This window comes from Macaca mulatta, chromosome 7 (genome assembly GCF_049350105.2).
Source record: "Macaca mulatta isolate MMU2019108-1 chromosome 7, T2T-MMU8v2.0, whole genome shotgun sequence".
Taxonomy (NCBI): domain Eukaryota; kingdom Metazoa; phylum Chordata; class Mammalia; order Primates; family Cercopithecidae; genus Macaca; species Macaca mulatta.
Window position 1 is genome coordinate 103669563 of NC_133412.1, and position 16820 is coordinate 103686382.

Consider the following 16820-nt stretch of genomic DNA (forward strand, 5'->3'; position numbering starts at 1 on the left):
ATATCTTAATTTTGGAGTTAGGATATCACAAGACTATTGGAAGCCAAGCTGGAAAGGTCTTATGTGTTGCTATGACAGTGGAATCATGAAGAAACATGAAAATGGACATATGGAGCCAATGGGTGGCAGGGTGGGGGAGGATGACTCCTGTTTCCTGAGGACTAATTGTATATTTATAACTTAATGTAAACTTGTAACTTTGTTGCTTGTGTGTGTGTGTATGTGTGTGTGTGTGTGTGAGTGATACGGAGTCTCACTGTGTTGCCCAGGCTGGAATGCAGTGGTGCGATCTTGACTCACTGCAACCTCCGCCTCCCCAGTTTCAGTGATTCTCCTGTCTCACCCTCCCGATTAGCTGGGTTACAGGCAGCCGCCGCCACGCCCAGCTAATTTTTGTGATTTTAGTAGAGACAGGGTTTCGCCATCTTGGTCAGGCTGGTCTCAAATTCCTGACCTCAAGTGATCTGCCCGCCTAGGCCTCCGAAAGTGCTGGGATTACAGGCGTGAGCCACTGTGCCCAGCCACTGCTTTTTATCTTACACTTATCTTTTTGTTTTAAATAAAAATTGTTAACTTTTAAACAAGTATCTGGTATACAATTTGTATGCAATAAAAGTCATCCATTTTAGGGGTATAGTGCAATGAGTTTTAGTAAATGTATTCTCTTGTATGAATATACCACAGTTTGTTTTATCCATATACCATTGTTACAGTTTTTAGTTGTCACAAATAAAGTATTGACCTTTGTGATATCTTTTGTGAATAGTGCTGCTATGAATATATGTATGCAAGTTTTTGTTTGAATTGAAACATTTCAATTCTTTTGGTTATATACCTGGTGGAATTGCTGGGTGATATGGTAGTCTTGTTTAATGTGTTGTGGAATTGCCAAACTGTTTTCCGTCCTTGCTGCATCATTTCACTTTCCCACTAGCAATATGTAAGGGTTCTAATTTCTCCGTATCATCCTTAACACTTACTATTTTAGTTTGTAAAAATAATTATTATAGTACCGTAGTGGACACGGAGTGGTATCTCATTGTGGCTTTGATTTACCTATCACTAATATAATGAGCTTTTTTTCATGTGCTTGTTGGCCATTTGAATATTTTCTTTGGAGAAATGTCTATTCAGATATTTTGTTCATTTTTAAGTTGGATTACTTGTCTTTTTATTGTCGCATTGTAAGAGTTTCTAATGTATTCTAGGTACTAGACCCTTATCAGGTTATATGATTTCTGAATATTTTTTCCCATTTTGTAGATTGTCATTAGATGCATAAGTTTTATATTTTGGTAAAGTTCAATTTATTGTTTTCTTGTTCTTATGCTTTTGGCGTCATATCTCAGAAACCATTGCCAAATACAAGGTCATGAAAATTTACCGCTAGATTTTCATTTAAGAGATTTATAGTTCCGTCTTTTACATTTAGGTCTTGATCCATTTCGAGTTGATTTTTTTAATGCGTGTGAGGTAGGGGTTCAACCTCATTCCTTTTTTTTTTTTTTTTTTTTTGAGATGGAGTCTCGCTCTGTTGCCCAGGCTGAAGTGCAGTGGCGCAATCTCAGCTCACTGCAAGCTCCGCCTCCTGGGTTCATGCCATTCTTCTGCCTCAGCCTCACAAGTAGCTGGGACTATAGGCACCCACCACCACACCCGGCTAGTTTTTTTGTATTTTTAGTAGAGACTGGGTTTCACCATGTTAGCCAGGATGGTCTCGATCTCCTGAGCTCGTGATCTGCCTGCCTCGGCCTCCCAAAGTGCTGGGATTACAGGTGTGAGCCACCGCGCCTGGCCAACTTAATTCCTTTTTATATGGTTATCTGGTCGTCCCAGGACCATTTGTTGAAGAGACTGTTTTCTTCCCATTTAGTGGTCTTGGCACCCTTATTGAAAATCAGTTTACTATAGAGAATGTGAGTTTATTTATTTACTCTTTCTTCTTTTCCATTGATGTGTATGTCTGTCCTTGTGCCAGTACCACATTGTCTTGATTACTGTGGATTTGTAGTAAGTTTGGAATTGGAAAATTTGAATCCTCCAGCTTTTTCTTTTTGGGGATCATTTTGACTATTCAGGATTCCTTGCAGTTTAGGCTTAACTTTTCCATTCCTGCAAAGAAGGCCATTGGGATTTTGACAGGAATTGTTTTAAATCTATAAATTGCTTTGGGGAGTATAACCATCTTAGTGACACAGTTTTTCAACCCATGGATGCAAAATGTCTTTTCATTTATTTAGGGTTCTTTAATTTCTTTCAGCACTGTTTTGTAGTTTTCAGTGCACAAATGTTGCACCACCATCGTTAAATTTATTACTAAGTAATTTTTATGCTATTGTAACTGGATTTGTTTACTTAATTTCCTTTTTGAATTGTTCATTGTTGTATAGAAATACAACTGATATTTGCGTGTTGATCTTGCATCCTGTAACTTAGCTGAATTCGTTTAGTAGCTCTAACAGTTTTTCATGAATTCTCTAGGAAATTCTACATATAAGATCATGCTTTCTTTGAATAGAGTTACTTCTTGCTTTCTTGCTTTAGTATTCTGAATAGACCTTCTGGTTCAGTGTTGAGTAGAAGTGGTGGAAGTGTGTGTCTTTGTTTTGTTACAGATCTTAGGTGGAAAGTGTGCGGTCTTTCACCAATAATTTTGTTAATTACAGGTTTTTCCATAGATGCTGAGGAAGTTCCCTTATATTCCTAAATGTTTGAGTGTATTTATCATTGAGTATTGTATTTTGTCAGATGTTTTTCTGCATCTATTGAGATGAGCATGTGACCTTTTCCTTTTTCTCAATTAAAATGCTATATTATATTGATTGATTTCCATATGTTGAACCACCTTTGCATTTCTGGGATAAATCCCACTTGGTTGTGGTACAAAATTTTCTTTATCAGAATTCAGTTTGCTGGCAGTTTGTTAAGGATATATGCATCTATGTTCATAACAGATACTGGCTTGTAGTTTTCTTTTCTGTGATGTCTTTTTCTGGCTTTGGTATCAGGGTATTGGTGGCTTCATAAAATGAGTTGGGAAGTGTCCTCATATCTTTTGGAGGGGTTTGAGAAAGAATGGGTGCCAATTTTTCTTTAAAGGTTTAGTAGGGTTTCAGCTACTCAGGAGACTGAGGCAGGAGAATTGCTTTAACCTGGGATGCGAAGGTTGCAGTGAGTCGAGATAGCGCCACTGCCCTCCAGCCTGGGCGACAGAGTGAGACTCCATCTCGGGGGGGGATACAAAAAAAAATATTTAATAAGGTTCACCAGTGAACCCATCTGGGCTAGGACTTTTATTTGTTGGGAGATTTTTCATTAGTGATTCAATCCCTCGTTTGTAGATTTGTTGAAATTTTCTATTTCTTCTTGTCACTTTTGTTTATTTAACCTATTGTTTTAATTTGTTAACTAACTTCTTAGAGTACAATTGTTCATAATAGTCCCATTTAATTCTTTTTATTTCTATTAGGTCTGTAGCAGTGTCCCACTTTGATTTCTTCTGATTTAGTAATTTGAGTCTTCTTTTTTCTCTGGATCATCTAACCATTTTCAATTTTGTCGATCTTTTCAAGCAATTTTTATTTCATTGATTCTCAATTTAAAAATTTTTTATTACATTATCTGGACTCTAAATTATTTCCTTCTTTCTGCTAGCTTTGGGTTTAGTTTGGTCTTTTTCTAGTTTCTTTGGGCATAAAGTTGAGATACTGTTTTGGGGGCTTGATTTTATTTATCTCTAAGTATTTTCTAATTTCCCTTGTGATTTCTTTTTTGACCTTTTGTCTATTTAAAGTTGTGTTATTTAATCTGCATATGTTTCTCAATTTTCCAGTTTTCCTTTTCTTACTGATTTCTGGTTTCATTCTGTAGTCATTGGAGAAGATATTTGGTGTGATTTCAGTCTTGTAAAATGTATTATTTTGTGGTCTAACATATGATCTGTCCACGGATATTGTTCCACGTGCATTTGAGAAGAATGTTTCATTCTGTTGTTGTAGGGTGTATATGTCTGTTAAGTCTAAACTATTGCTCCTTTCATTTCTGTCAAATTTTGCCTCATATATTTTGGGGCTCTTATTAGGTGGGTTTGTGTTTATAATTGTCATGTCTTCTTGATGTCATGTCTTCTATAATTGTCATGTCTTGATGGATTGAGCTTTTTAGTCAGTCTTTATTGTCCTTTGAGTCCTTTAACAATCTTCAACTTAAAACCTATTTTGTCTGATATTAGTATAAACACCCAAGCTTACTTTTGATTACTGTTTGTACGAAGTATCTTATTCTGTCCTTTTACTTTCCATCTATTTGTGTTTTGTGATCTATAGCTTGACTCTAGTAGATAGTGTATGTATGGATTTTTAAAAAATTCATTCTGTCAACCTTTGCCTTTTAATTGAAGAGTGTAATTCAGTTACATTTAATTACTGTTAAGGAAGGATTTCTGCCATTTTAGTATTTGTTTTCTATATGTCATATCTTTTCTGTTCTTCATGTCTTTCATTATTGCCTTTTGTTTACTTGATTTGTGTAGTGTACCATTTTGATTCCCTTCTCATTACCTTTTCTGCACGTATTTTTTAGTTATATTCTTAGTGGCTGTCTTGGGGATTACAATTAATATCTTAAGCTTATAACAACCTAGTTTGAATTGGTACCCACTTAGCTTTCATAGTATACAAAAATTACACTTCTGTTTATCTCATCCTTCTTCCTAAATGTTATTGTGTCAAATTACGTTTTTATATTTTTTGCTCATTTTACATTTATACATAATGTGCCCAATAACATTGCTTTATATTTATTTTACGTGTTTTTCTTTTAAATCATATAGAAAAAAGAGAATTACCAAAAGTGCAGTAATACTACTGGCTTATATATTTGCTTCTGTAGTTACCTTTACTGGTGTTTTTATTTCCTCATATGACTTTGAGTTACTGTCTGGTGTCCCATTAGCATCTCTAGTAGATCTACTAAAAGATTCCCTTTCACCCTAGACCCCAGGTCTACCAGACCTGAGAAACAGCCATCCTTATCTGTCTCCTGGATGATTTTCCAAAGAATATAATGTAAACTTTTAAGAAACTTTTTATTGAGGTATAATATATGTGCCAAATAAATTTTAAGTACAAAATTTTGTTCATTGTAAAAAAAATTCAAACGATGCCAAAATTTATAAGAAATTAAAAGAAAAAGCCCCTACCCATTCTCTCTTCCCAGGGATAACCACCATTAACAGTTAGGGACCTAGAAACTTTATGGTCTTTCTTGATCTCAGAAACTTCTGATCTTTCTGAGTTCCTTTCACCCTTCCTTTTCGCCATCAAATGACTTCTTCTACTTTGCGTGTAAGAACCCTAATAGGTAAGTATTATCATCTCCATTGGACACAAGGCAGAGCCAGGAGTTCAAACACAAAATGTATGATTCAAGTGTGGTGTTCTTTCTACCATGTTCCTCTGCGTGGGTCCTGTCTAGAATCTTAGAGTTTAATTGCTCTGTCACATAAGGTAGCAGATACATTGTCCTGTTAAGATATAACTAAGGCCTTATTTTTTTAGACGGGAGAAGACCTGGTCATGTGGCAGCTGTGACAGAATAGCGTTTATTGCCTGAACCGTAGTAAAAAAGATGCCACCTGCTTTAAGAAGGGTAGTTTGGATTGGGCTGGTTATTTAGAGCCTGACTTGGTCAGTGGAAGGGGCTAGGACTGGAATAAGAGCTGCCCACTGGGTCAGAGTTAGGACAAGCTGGTGAAGGGGGGAATTATATTACTGTCTGATTATCCAATCCAAGGAGTTTTATATAATCCAACCAAATGGCAGAATCAGCAAGAGCAACTTCCAGAAGAAATTCCTGACATTCCCCAGACATCCCAGGCTTTCACACGCTGTTGTGCCTTTGCACACACTCTACTTAGAATGCTTTTTCTGCGTTGTCTGCTCAGCATATTTATCTTTCACAATTACGTTATAATATCACCACCTCTATAAAACTACATCGCATGTGGGTGAAATATTTGTTTACTTGCCTGCCTCCCATGTGAGTATGTGTACTGATCTTCACTATTGAAACATAGTTTTGCTGCAGATAGGATTCTTTGCTGACAGGTTTGGGTTTTTTTCCTGTCTTTCAGCACTTTAAATATGTCATCTCACTGTCTTCTGGAACTCTATGGTTTCTAATGAGAAATTGGCTCTTAATCTTATTGGGGATATTTTGTATGTGTTAATCACTTCTTTCTTGCTGCTTTCAAGATTCTTTGTCTTTATTTTTGTCAGTTGGACTATACTGTGTCTCAATGTGGAACTCCTAGAATTTGTCCTGATTAAAGATCTTGAGCTTCTTAAAAGAATGTATAGATTGAAGTCTTACATGTATAGATTTCAGTCTTACATGAAATTTGGGAAGGTTTTGGCTATTATTTCTTCAAACATTCTTTCTGTTCCACTTTCTGTGGTCCTTCTTGGACTCCTATTAAGCATATATTGGTATGCTTGATAGTATCTCGTAGTCTCTTGGGCTCTGTTTCTTTTTCCTTTTTTTCCTTCCTGCTCTTCAGACTGGATAATTTCAACTAACCTGTCTTCAAGTTCACTGATTCTTTCTCCTGCCTGCTCAAACGTACTGTTAAACCTCTGTAATGAATTTATTATTTCAGTTATTATACTTTACAGCTGCAGAATTTCTATTTCCTTATCATTTCTGCTGCTTTATTGACATTCTGTCTTTGTTGAGACCTTGTTGAGTGTGAGTTTTTTGCCAGGTTTTTCTGTGTTTCTAGGGAGGTACAGACCTGCAGAGCCCCTTGCTCCACCATTTTTGTTGATGTGTTCTGTATTACTGAATTTGAAGAGTTTTTCAAAAAATATATTGTGGCTCTAACTAAGTCCTTTATCAGATTATGATTTGCAAAAACTTTCTCAGTCTGAGGCTTGTCTTATTCTCTTAACAGTGTCTTTTGATGAGCAGACGATACTAACTTTAAGTGTAGTTTGTCTTTTTTTGTCTTGTGCTTTTGGTATTGTATCTAAGAAATCTTATGTAACATAAAGTCACAGAAATTTTCTCCTGTGTGTTTTTTCTAGAATTTTTATAGTTTACATTTTATAGGTTTACATTTTGTATTTAGAACTGTAATTCATTTTGAGTTCATTTTTTGTGAGACTTAAGTATTCTTGTGGGTGTTGTAGTGTTTTTTTTTTTTTCTATTTTAATTTGCATTTCCTTTATGACCAGTCATGTTCATATTTTCTTTTGCTTGTTGGCTATGTTGTGTTTTTTTTTTTTTTTTTTTTTAAGTGTCTGGTCAGATCTTTTGTCCATTTTGTTCATTTTATTGTGATGTCTTCTGTTTGAGTTATAAGCATTCTTTATACATTATGGATATAAATCCTTTGTCAGGTTATATGTTTTGCCAATGTTTATTCCCCATCTGTGTTTTGCCTTTTTCCTTGCTTAACTATGTCTTTTGATTAGAAAGTTGTTAATTTTGATGTTTAATTCATCAGTGTTTTCTGTGATTCAATTTCCTCAGAAATCTTTGCCAAACCCCAAGATCATGAAGAATCTTCCCTATGTTTTCTTTTAGAAGTTTTTTTTCTTGTGATCCAATTTGAATTAACTTTTAATATATGAGGTCAATGTTCTTCCCCCACCCTCTGCCCAAAACATTAAGTTATTTCAATACTATTTATTGAATAGACTACCATTTGAATACAGTGAATTACCTTGGTATCTTTGTTGAAAAGCAATTGTCTGGGTCTGTTTCTGGCCTTTCCCTTGTGTTCTATTGAGCTATATGTCTGTCTTGATTAATGTAGCTCTATAAGAAGTCATGAAATCACATAGTTGGAGACCACTGACTTTTTCTTTTTAAAAACGTTTTTGCTATTACAAGGCCTTCGCATTTTTATGTAGGTTTTAGAATCAGCATGCCAGTTTCTTTAAAAAAAAAAAAAAAAAACCTGCTGGGAATTTTGGTTGGGATTGGTCTTTCATTTCTCTCAGCAATGTTTTGTAGCTTTTCAGAGTGTAGTCTTTTTGCACATCTTTTACTAAGTTTTTACCCATTACGAATAGAATTGTTCTCTAATTTTCTGATTAATTCTTGCTGCTATACAGATTTGCCTTGTTTCGTTAGAACTTGTTAAAGTCACTTATTCTTGTAAATGTGTTGGTAGGATTTTCTTTGTAGATGACCATATGTGAAAACAGTTTTACTTCATCCTTCATAGTTTTGTCTTCTTTTCCCTTGGAGTACACTGTTGAATCAGAGATTAAGGTGAACATTTGTAGATTCCCTTTGCTAGGTTGAAAAAATTTATTTTACCCACAGTTTGCTTTACAGTTTTGTTATGATTGGATATTGACATTTGACAGATGCCCTTTTGTATCTGTTGAGATTGCCTCGCAGTACAATGTGGAAATTAATGCACATTTGTAGATGCCCTTTATTAGGTTGAGAAAATTCCCGTCTGTTTCTGGTTTGTTTTACAGTTTTATCATGATTGGTTGTTGAATTTTGTCAGATGCTCTTTCTGCATCTATTGAGATGATAATACTTTTTTCCCCTTTATTTTATTAACATGGTGTATTACTTTAATTTTCAGATGATATCTAATGTTACATTTCTAAGATAAACCCAGTTAAGATATATTATCCTTTTTTTTTTAATTAAAAGAAAAACTACCGATGATTGACTAAATTTGCCAGGTACTCTCATGGCATTTATGTGTTGCTTCTAATTCTTACAATAACCTGTAATTAGCTTCTAGCTTGAGGGATGGTAAAATTGAGGCTGAGGTCTCAGGAAAAAATATATAGAACACGAAGGAAAGTCTAAACTTCATACCTTCAATGCCCCTAGTCCTCTTTCTACTATACCATGCTACTTTTTGTAATAATTTATAGTTAAAAAATATTGAAGATCATACTGTTGTTTTATGTACTTTTGTTTTTTGATGGAGGTCTCACTGTGTCGCTCAAGGTGAACTCAAATTTCTGAGCTCAAGCAATCCTCCTGCTTCAGCCTCTCAAGTAGCTGGGACTACAGGTGCATACCACTGTGCCTGGCTTTTATGTACATTTTTGAGATATATATATTTCCTAGAATGTGAATAATTGATTCATGAAAAAAAAAATTCTAATAGCTTTTAACCTCTACCATTCAATGTCTTTCTTCTAATTTTATCTTTGCTGTTACTGTGAACCCAAGTTACTAACAAATCTTTAAGAGTATTTTTTTTGTCTCCAAATTTGTAGGAGCACCTAAAGTGTATTAACTATCTATCCCGAGGTAGCATGGGTGTATTAGTCACAGTTCTCCAGAGAAACAGAAACAATAGGATATACATTTGTGTGTGTGTGTGTGTGTGTGTGTGTGTGTGTGTGTGTGTGTGTGAAGAGGAGAGGGAAGGATTGATTAATTTATAAGGTACTGACTCACATGATTGTGTAGTGTGAACAGCCCCATTGTCTGCAAACTGGAGACCCAGGAAAGTCCTGCGGTGTAGTTTGAATGTCTAGAGCCAAAGAGCTGATGGTATAGGTGCCAGTTCCGATATGAAAGCCTGAAAACCAGGAACACCAAGGACAGAAGATTGATGTCCTACCTCAAGCAGTCAGACAGAGAGCAAATTTAACCTTTTTCTGCCTTCTGGTTTTATTCAGGCCCTCAGTGGACTAGCTAATGTCTACCCACACTGGGGATGGCCGTCTGCTTTACTTAATTCACCAGTTCAAATGCTGATCTTTTCCAGAAACACTCTCACAGACACATCCAGACGTAAGTTTAACCAGTTATCTGGGCATCCTGTGGCCTGGTAAAGATAACACATAAAATTAACCATCACACTGGGTTAGTCGTGATCTTGAATTTTTTGGGAATGTTTTATATTACTTTTAATTCAATTATTTTTAAACCTTTTTTATTTTGAAATAATTCTAAAGTTACAGGAAAGTTGCAAGAAAAGTACAAAGAACTACATATGTCCTTACCTAGATTAACCACTTTTTATTATTTTCCACATTCACTTTATCATTCTGCAGTGTTGTACATTTGCATGTACTTTCCCTTTTCTGAACTGTTGGAGAGTAGGTTGCATATGTCTGGTCCCCCTACCCCTTAATACTTCAGTATTTCCTAAGAACAGCGATAGTCTACTGAATAACCTAAGTATGGATACCAATTTCAGGAAACTTAGCATAAATAAAATACTTTCAACAATATATTGTTTTGGTCAGTTGCCTCAATGACATCCTTTGGAGCAGTTTTATTCCCCAGTGCAGGATACAGACCAGGATCCTTCATGCATTTGTAGTAAATAAAATACAGTTCATTTTTGTTTTTAGGTTTGGGGGTACATGTGAAGGTTTGTTACATAGGTAAACAACATGTCACAGGGATTTGTTGCACATACTATTTCATCACCCAAGTTTTAATCCCAATAGCCAATAGTTATCTTTGCTGCTCCTCGCCCTCCTCCCACCCTCCTGCATCAGGTAGATGCCATGTCTCTTGTTTCCTTCTTTGTGTTCATGAGTTCTTAACATGTAGCTCCCACTTACAAGTGATAACATGCGATATTTGGTTTTTTGTTCCTGTGTTACTGTTCTAAGGATGATAGCCTCGGGCTCCATCCATGTTCCTGCAAAAGACATGATCTTATTCTTTTTTATGGCTGCGCAACATTTTATGGTGTATTTGTACCACATTTTCTTTATCTGTTCTGTCATTGATGAGCATTTAGGCTGATTCCATGTCTTTGCTATTGTGAATAGTGGTGCAGTAAACATTCGTGTGCATATATCTTTATGGTAGAATGATTTATAGTCCCCTGGCTATATACCCAGTAATGAGATTGTTTTGTAAAATGGTAGTTCTGCTTTTAGCTCTTTGAGGAATTGCCATACTGCTTTCCACAGTGGTTGAACTAATTTACACTCCCACCAACAGCATACAAGTGTTTCCTTTTCTCCACAACCTTACCCGCATCTGTTATTTTTTGACTTTGTGATAGTAGCCATTCTGACTGGTGTGAGATGGTATCTCATTGTGGTTTTGATTTGCATTTCTCTAATGATTAGTGATGTTGAGCTTTTTTTCATATGCTTGTTGGCCACGTATATGTCTTCTTTTGAGAAGTATCTGCTTATATCCTTCGGCCACTTTTTAATGGGGTTGTTTTTCTCTTGTAAATTAAAGTTCCTTATAAATGCTTTTGATGAAATTCAACACCCCTTCATGTTAAAAACTCTCAATAAACTAAGTATTGAAGGAACATGCCTCAAAATAATGAGAGCCATCTGTGACAGACCCACAGCCAACATTATACGGAATGGGCAAAAGCTAGAAGCATTCCTCTTGAAAACCAACACAAGACAAGGATACTCTCTCTCACCACTTCAACATAGTGTTGGGAGTCCTAGCCAGAGCAATCAGGCAAGAGAAAGAAATAAAGGGCATCCAAATAGGAAGAGAGGAAGTCAAACTATCTCCGCAGATGACATGATTCTGTATCTAGAAAACCCCTTAGTCTTGGCCCAAAAGCTTTTCCAGCTGATAAACAACTTCAGCAAAGTTGCAGGATGCAAAATCAGCATTCAAAAATCACTAGCATTCCTATACACCAAAAACAGCCAAACCTAGAGCCAAATCAGAAAGGCAATCCCGTTCACAGTGGCTGCAGAAAGAATGAATTACCTAGGAATACAGCTAACAAGGGAGGTGAAAGATCTCTACAGTGAGAATTACAAAGCACTGCTCAAAGAAATCAGAGAAAACACAAACAAATGGAAAAACATCCCATGTTCATGGATAGGAAGAATCAATACCATTAAAATGGCTATACTGCCCAGAACAATGTACAGATTCACTGCTATTCCTATCAAACTACCAATAACATTCTTCACAAAACTAGAAAAAGCTGTTTTAAAATTCATATGAAACCAAAAAAGAGCGCAAATAGCCAAGGCAATCCTAAGCAAAAAGAACAAAGCTGGAGGCATCACATTACCCATCTTCAAACTATACTACAAGGCTACAGTAACCAAAACAGCATAGTACTGGTACAGAAACAGACACATCAACCAGTGGAACACAATAGAGAGCCCAGAAATGAGGCCGCACATCTGCGACCGTCTGATCTTTGACAAAACTGACAATAAACAAGCAATAGGGAAAAGACTCCCTCTTTATTAAATGGTGCTGGGATAACTGGCTAGCCATATGCAGAAGATTGAAGCTGGACCCCTTCCTAACACGATGCACAAAAACCAACTCAAGATGGATTAAAGACTTAAATGTAAAACCCAAAACTATAAAAACCCTGGAAGACAACCTAGGCAGTATCATCCTGGACATAGGAATGGGCAAAGATTTCATGACAAGGACTCCAAAACCAATCATAACAAACGCAAAAGTTGACAAGTGGGATCTAGTTAAACTTAAGAGTTTCTGCACAGCAAAAGAAACTACCAACGGAGTAAACAGACAACTTACAGAATAGGAGAAAATGTTTGCAAACTGCATCTGACAAGCATCATGTTTTATTATGCAGTGCTGAATCAGAAAAATTAATTCTTTGCTATGTATAGGACATCCAAAGACAACATTTCTGAGTTGTAAAGAGAAGGAATTTAGAGTACATCAAATAATGCAATGCACAGACTAAGTTGAACCTTTCTGATTAGTGATTTAAATCAAGTCATTTCTATAGCAAGAATGTTCATTTCTTAAAAATGCTAGATTAAAAAAATCAATCTATTTCTCTTTCAAGTGCCTGATTCCAGCATGTTTTCTGTATATTCAATGTCACCTTTTTCAGTAAGATTAGGCACTTTAGAAAATGTTGGATGGGGCCAGGCACGGTGGCTCACGCCTGTAATCCCAGCACTTTGGGAGGCTGAGGCAGGCAGATCATGAAGTCAAGAGATTGAGACCATCCTGGCCAACATGATGAAACCCTGTCTCTACTAAAAATACAAAAATTAGCTGGGTGTGGTGGGGCACGCCTGTAGTCCCAGCTACTTGGGAGGCTAAGGCAGAACAATCACTTGAACCCAGGAGGTGGAGGTTGCAGTAAGCCGAGATTGTGTCACTGCACTCCAGCCTGGCAACAGAACGAGACTTTGTCTCAAAAAAAAAAAAAAAAAAGGAAAAAAATGTTGGGTGGTTAGGATCTGTTTATTTATTCAAATGTTAGCCGTTTGAATAAATTCTGGCTGGAATGAGAAGGAATTTGACTTACTTTTTTGTATTAGTTATCTGTTGTCATGTAACAAATAACTCCAGATAACTCCAGAACTTGCTGGTTTTAAATAATAAACATTTAATTACTGATAGTTTCTTTTGATCGGGAATTTGGGAGTTGCTTTGCTGTGTGGTTCTGGCTTAGGGTCTTGTATGAAGTTGCTCTCAGGCTGTTAGCCAAACTGCAGTCGTATGAAGGCTTGATTGAGGCTAGAGGATTCACTTCTAACATGGTTTATTCACATGACAGAAGGTAGAATGCCTCCATTCCTTACCAACTGGATGTCTCCATGGTGTATGCCATTTTTATGACACGGCAGCTGTCTTCCTCCATAGCATATGATCCATGATAGTGAGGAGGAAGTCACAATGCCTTTTATGACATTGTCATTTCTGCCACAGTCTTTTTGGTTGAAGCAAGTTAGCAAGCACTAAGCACATCTACAATCAAGGAGAGGGGCAGGCCCTACCTTTTGAAGGAAGAAGTATGAAAGTGTATCACTGACTGATCAAGTAGAGGTAAGCAGTGGAGGACACTCAGAATACTTTTTGACAGAAGGTAATAATTAAATTGTTGATTTTCCAGGGAAGGGAATGGTTTTATTTTGTTTCTAAAGCCCAATCTGTTATTAAGACTTGGACTGTTATTAAAATATACACTTAGATACCATTTTTTTAAAATTCTACTTGGGAAGTCTTAAAATTCATATTCTTGAAGGAAAACATCTAAAACAAATTATAAAATTCAACTCTAAAATACGTAAATAGTATTTTTTGCTAAGGTTTTGTTTTGGAGACTTGTTTGAAATAAAGTGATCCTCATTCATAGTTAGAAACAAAAGTTATATTGCACATACTAGGTATTAGGAAGAAGGCTAATGTGAACTGATCAAAAGTATGAATTATGGATTGCCTTTAGAATATTCAACTTTTAGGTAACTTGATATTGTTATAATTTCAAGCTTAGAGAAAAGTTGTAAGAATAGCATAAGGAACTCCTATATATCCTTTATCTAGATTCATTAATTGTTCATTTTGTGCCATTTGTGTTATTCTTTGTCTCATCCTAGCCCAGTCAGCCTAACACCACCAGGGATAAACCAGTAGTCTGATAAAATTAAATTTATTGACCCACTCCAGTGAGAGAGAGTGCAAAGGAGAGGAACCACAGGGCTTCTTACCAAACGGAGTTACAGTAGATTTCGTACAGGATTTTGGAGAAGGATAGCATTTAGGTAAAATTTAAATGCCCTACATTTTGTGGTGTCTAGATTGAATGACAGTGTAGATGTAAATCTGTGTTGTCGAATGACTAAAACATCCTTTATAAATTAAACTTTTTATGTTTACTCTAAGTGAAGTACTATTGTGTGTTTATGGAATTTTCTGCAATAAATTCATGTGTATGGATTGATTTATGATACGTTGAATTCATCACCAAAGGTTGAATTGTAGAGAAGTCCTTTAAGAGGAGGCATTTTATCTTCCTATTATATTATCAATTTTAAGATGGATTCACCCCTTCTACACACACACTTCTTTCCATATGGGTATTCAGTTTTTCTAGTACCATTTGTTTAAAAGATTTTATCTTCCCTCGTTGAATTGCTTTGGTGTCTTTGTTGAAAATGACTGGAAAAATATGGATCTGTTTCTGAGTTTTATTGAGAACTGGTCTTAGATGTATCAGCATGTTTAAAATGATGTTCTATAGCTTGTGATCCTCAATCAGTTTGTTCACTTAAGGCAGTTCTGCAGTTATTGTTTGAAAATGTATAAACATCAAAAGCGCCATCATATACCTGTAGAGAATTACTAGTGCCTCTAAAAGAAAGAAGAGAAAGAAAAAAAAAAAATCCAAGAGACAATAAAGGAGTGCTCCTTTAACCCTACATTAATAGTTGTGGAGTGGAGCTAGGAAAAATAGTAGTCTAGACCTACTTAACTCCAAAGCCCCCTTAAAACTGGGCTCTTAGTTGTTTTATACATTCTTTTAAGAATACCAATCTTGATGGCATAGACTATGATTTTGTAAGGAATAAAAAAATATTGAAGGCTTAGAGTCAAAGCCATTTAAGAAATTTGGACTATGACTTTAGGAAAACATGGAAATGCATATGAGCGAATCTATGTTTAAATCCGAAACACTTTTTACAGTCAGTATGAAATATAAATTCTGATTGTAAGGAAGCATTGTATCAGTTTAATTTGGTTAATCAGTCTTCATAAAATAATCTGTGTCCTACATTTTGTGGTGTCTTAGATTTCATGAAATCTGATAACAATTTTTATTTGTCGTTTTCACTCTTTGATATATAATATTCTGTATTATTTTTGTGCTCTTTCATTATTTTCATGTGAAGTGCCATGGTGTAATCTGCAGTCACTCAGCTATGGATTAGTGTATTCCCACCAACTAACTCCTTGACCTTGGACAGGTGTTTAACCTTTCTGAGAACTGGTTTTTGCAACTATAAATGAGGTTATATTTACCTAGTGGCATTAAGATGTTTATTCTTTTCCACTTAAATACCAAGAGATTGCACATACATTATACTTAAATTTCATTAACATTTCTAGTAGGCTAGAAATGTTCATATACACTTGGTAAAGTGAAACATTAATGTTATTAAGATGTCAGTCTTCCTTTCTTTGATCTTTTAGAAAAAAGTTATATTTCAGTAATGATTGTAAGTATTTTTATTTGTTTAACTAGTGGGGAGTGAAGAGATAGGGACAGACCAGTGTCTTTCAGTATGTAAATGGTTGAGCACCACTGTACTAGAAGAGGTAATGAGACAGTCAGGTGCCTGCAGTCCTATATAGAATCCTGGCAAATGCAACAGCCACAAATATGGTATAGACTAATCAAGGATTGTTTTTGTTTTTTGTTGTTGTTTTTGAGACGGAGTTTCACTCTTGTTGCCAAAGCTAGAGTGCAGTGATGTGATCTTGGCTCACTGCAACCTCCACCTCCCGAATTCAAGCAATTCTCCTGCCTCAGCCTCCCAAGTAGCTGGGATTACAGGCGCATGCCACTACGCCCTGCTAACTTTTTGTATTTTTAGTAGAAACGGGGTTTCACCGTGTTAGCCAGGCTAGTCTCGAACTCCTGACCTCAGGTGATCCACCCGCCTCAGCCTCCCAAAGTGCTGGGACTACAGGTGTGAGCCACTGCACCCAGCCAAAGGATTGTTTTATAGGCTGCATAAATATGAATGGCATTGCTATTGATGATGGTTTTTTTCTTTTTTCCTAAATGATGAACAATTCTGGCTAAAGCTTTGAAGAAAACTTAAATAGAAATTTCCTTGATTGACATAGGAGTTGTAGTTCTGGAAATATAATTTGTTAATATGTAAAATGGGCTTAGGTTCTAGGTTAAGATAATTACAAATAGGTTTTTTTTAACCTACTTGAATGTCCAGATGGAAATTTGAAAGTCTACACTATTGTTTGTTATGTAGGATTTTTTGGTGCATTGCAAGATGTCCTATAATCCTGGCCTCTTTCCACTAAATACCAGTGGTCATCTTAATTGTTTTGACAACTAAAAAACATTCCCTTTAAT

At 35.9% G+C, this 16820-nt stretch overlaps 1 protein-coding gene and 1 long non-coding RNA gene across 4 annotated transcripts in view; one reads left to right on the plus strand and one right to left on the minus strand.

Moving 5' to 3' along the window:
- The window catches only part of LOC144330199 (uncharacterized), a 126737-nt gene extending 117168 nt beyond the window's left edge, over positions 1-9569 (minus strand). The window contains exon 1 of the long non-coding RNA XR_013396157.1: positions 9446-9569. This is a non-coding gene — a long non-coding RNA (uncharacterized LOC144330199). The remainder of the gene's footprint in view (positions 1-9445) is intronic.
- Positions 1-16820, plus strand: part of G2E3 (G2/M-phase specific E3 ubiquitin protein ligase) — a 66073-nt gene that overhangs the window by 9179 nt on the left and 40074 nt on the right.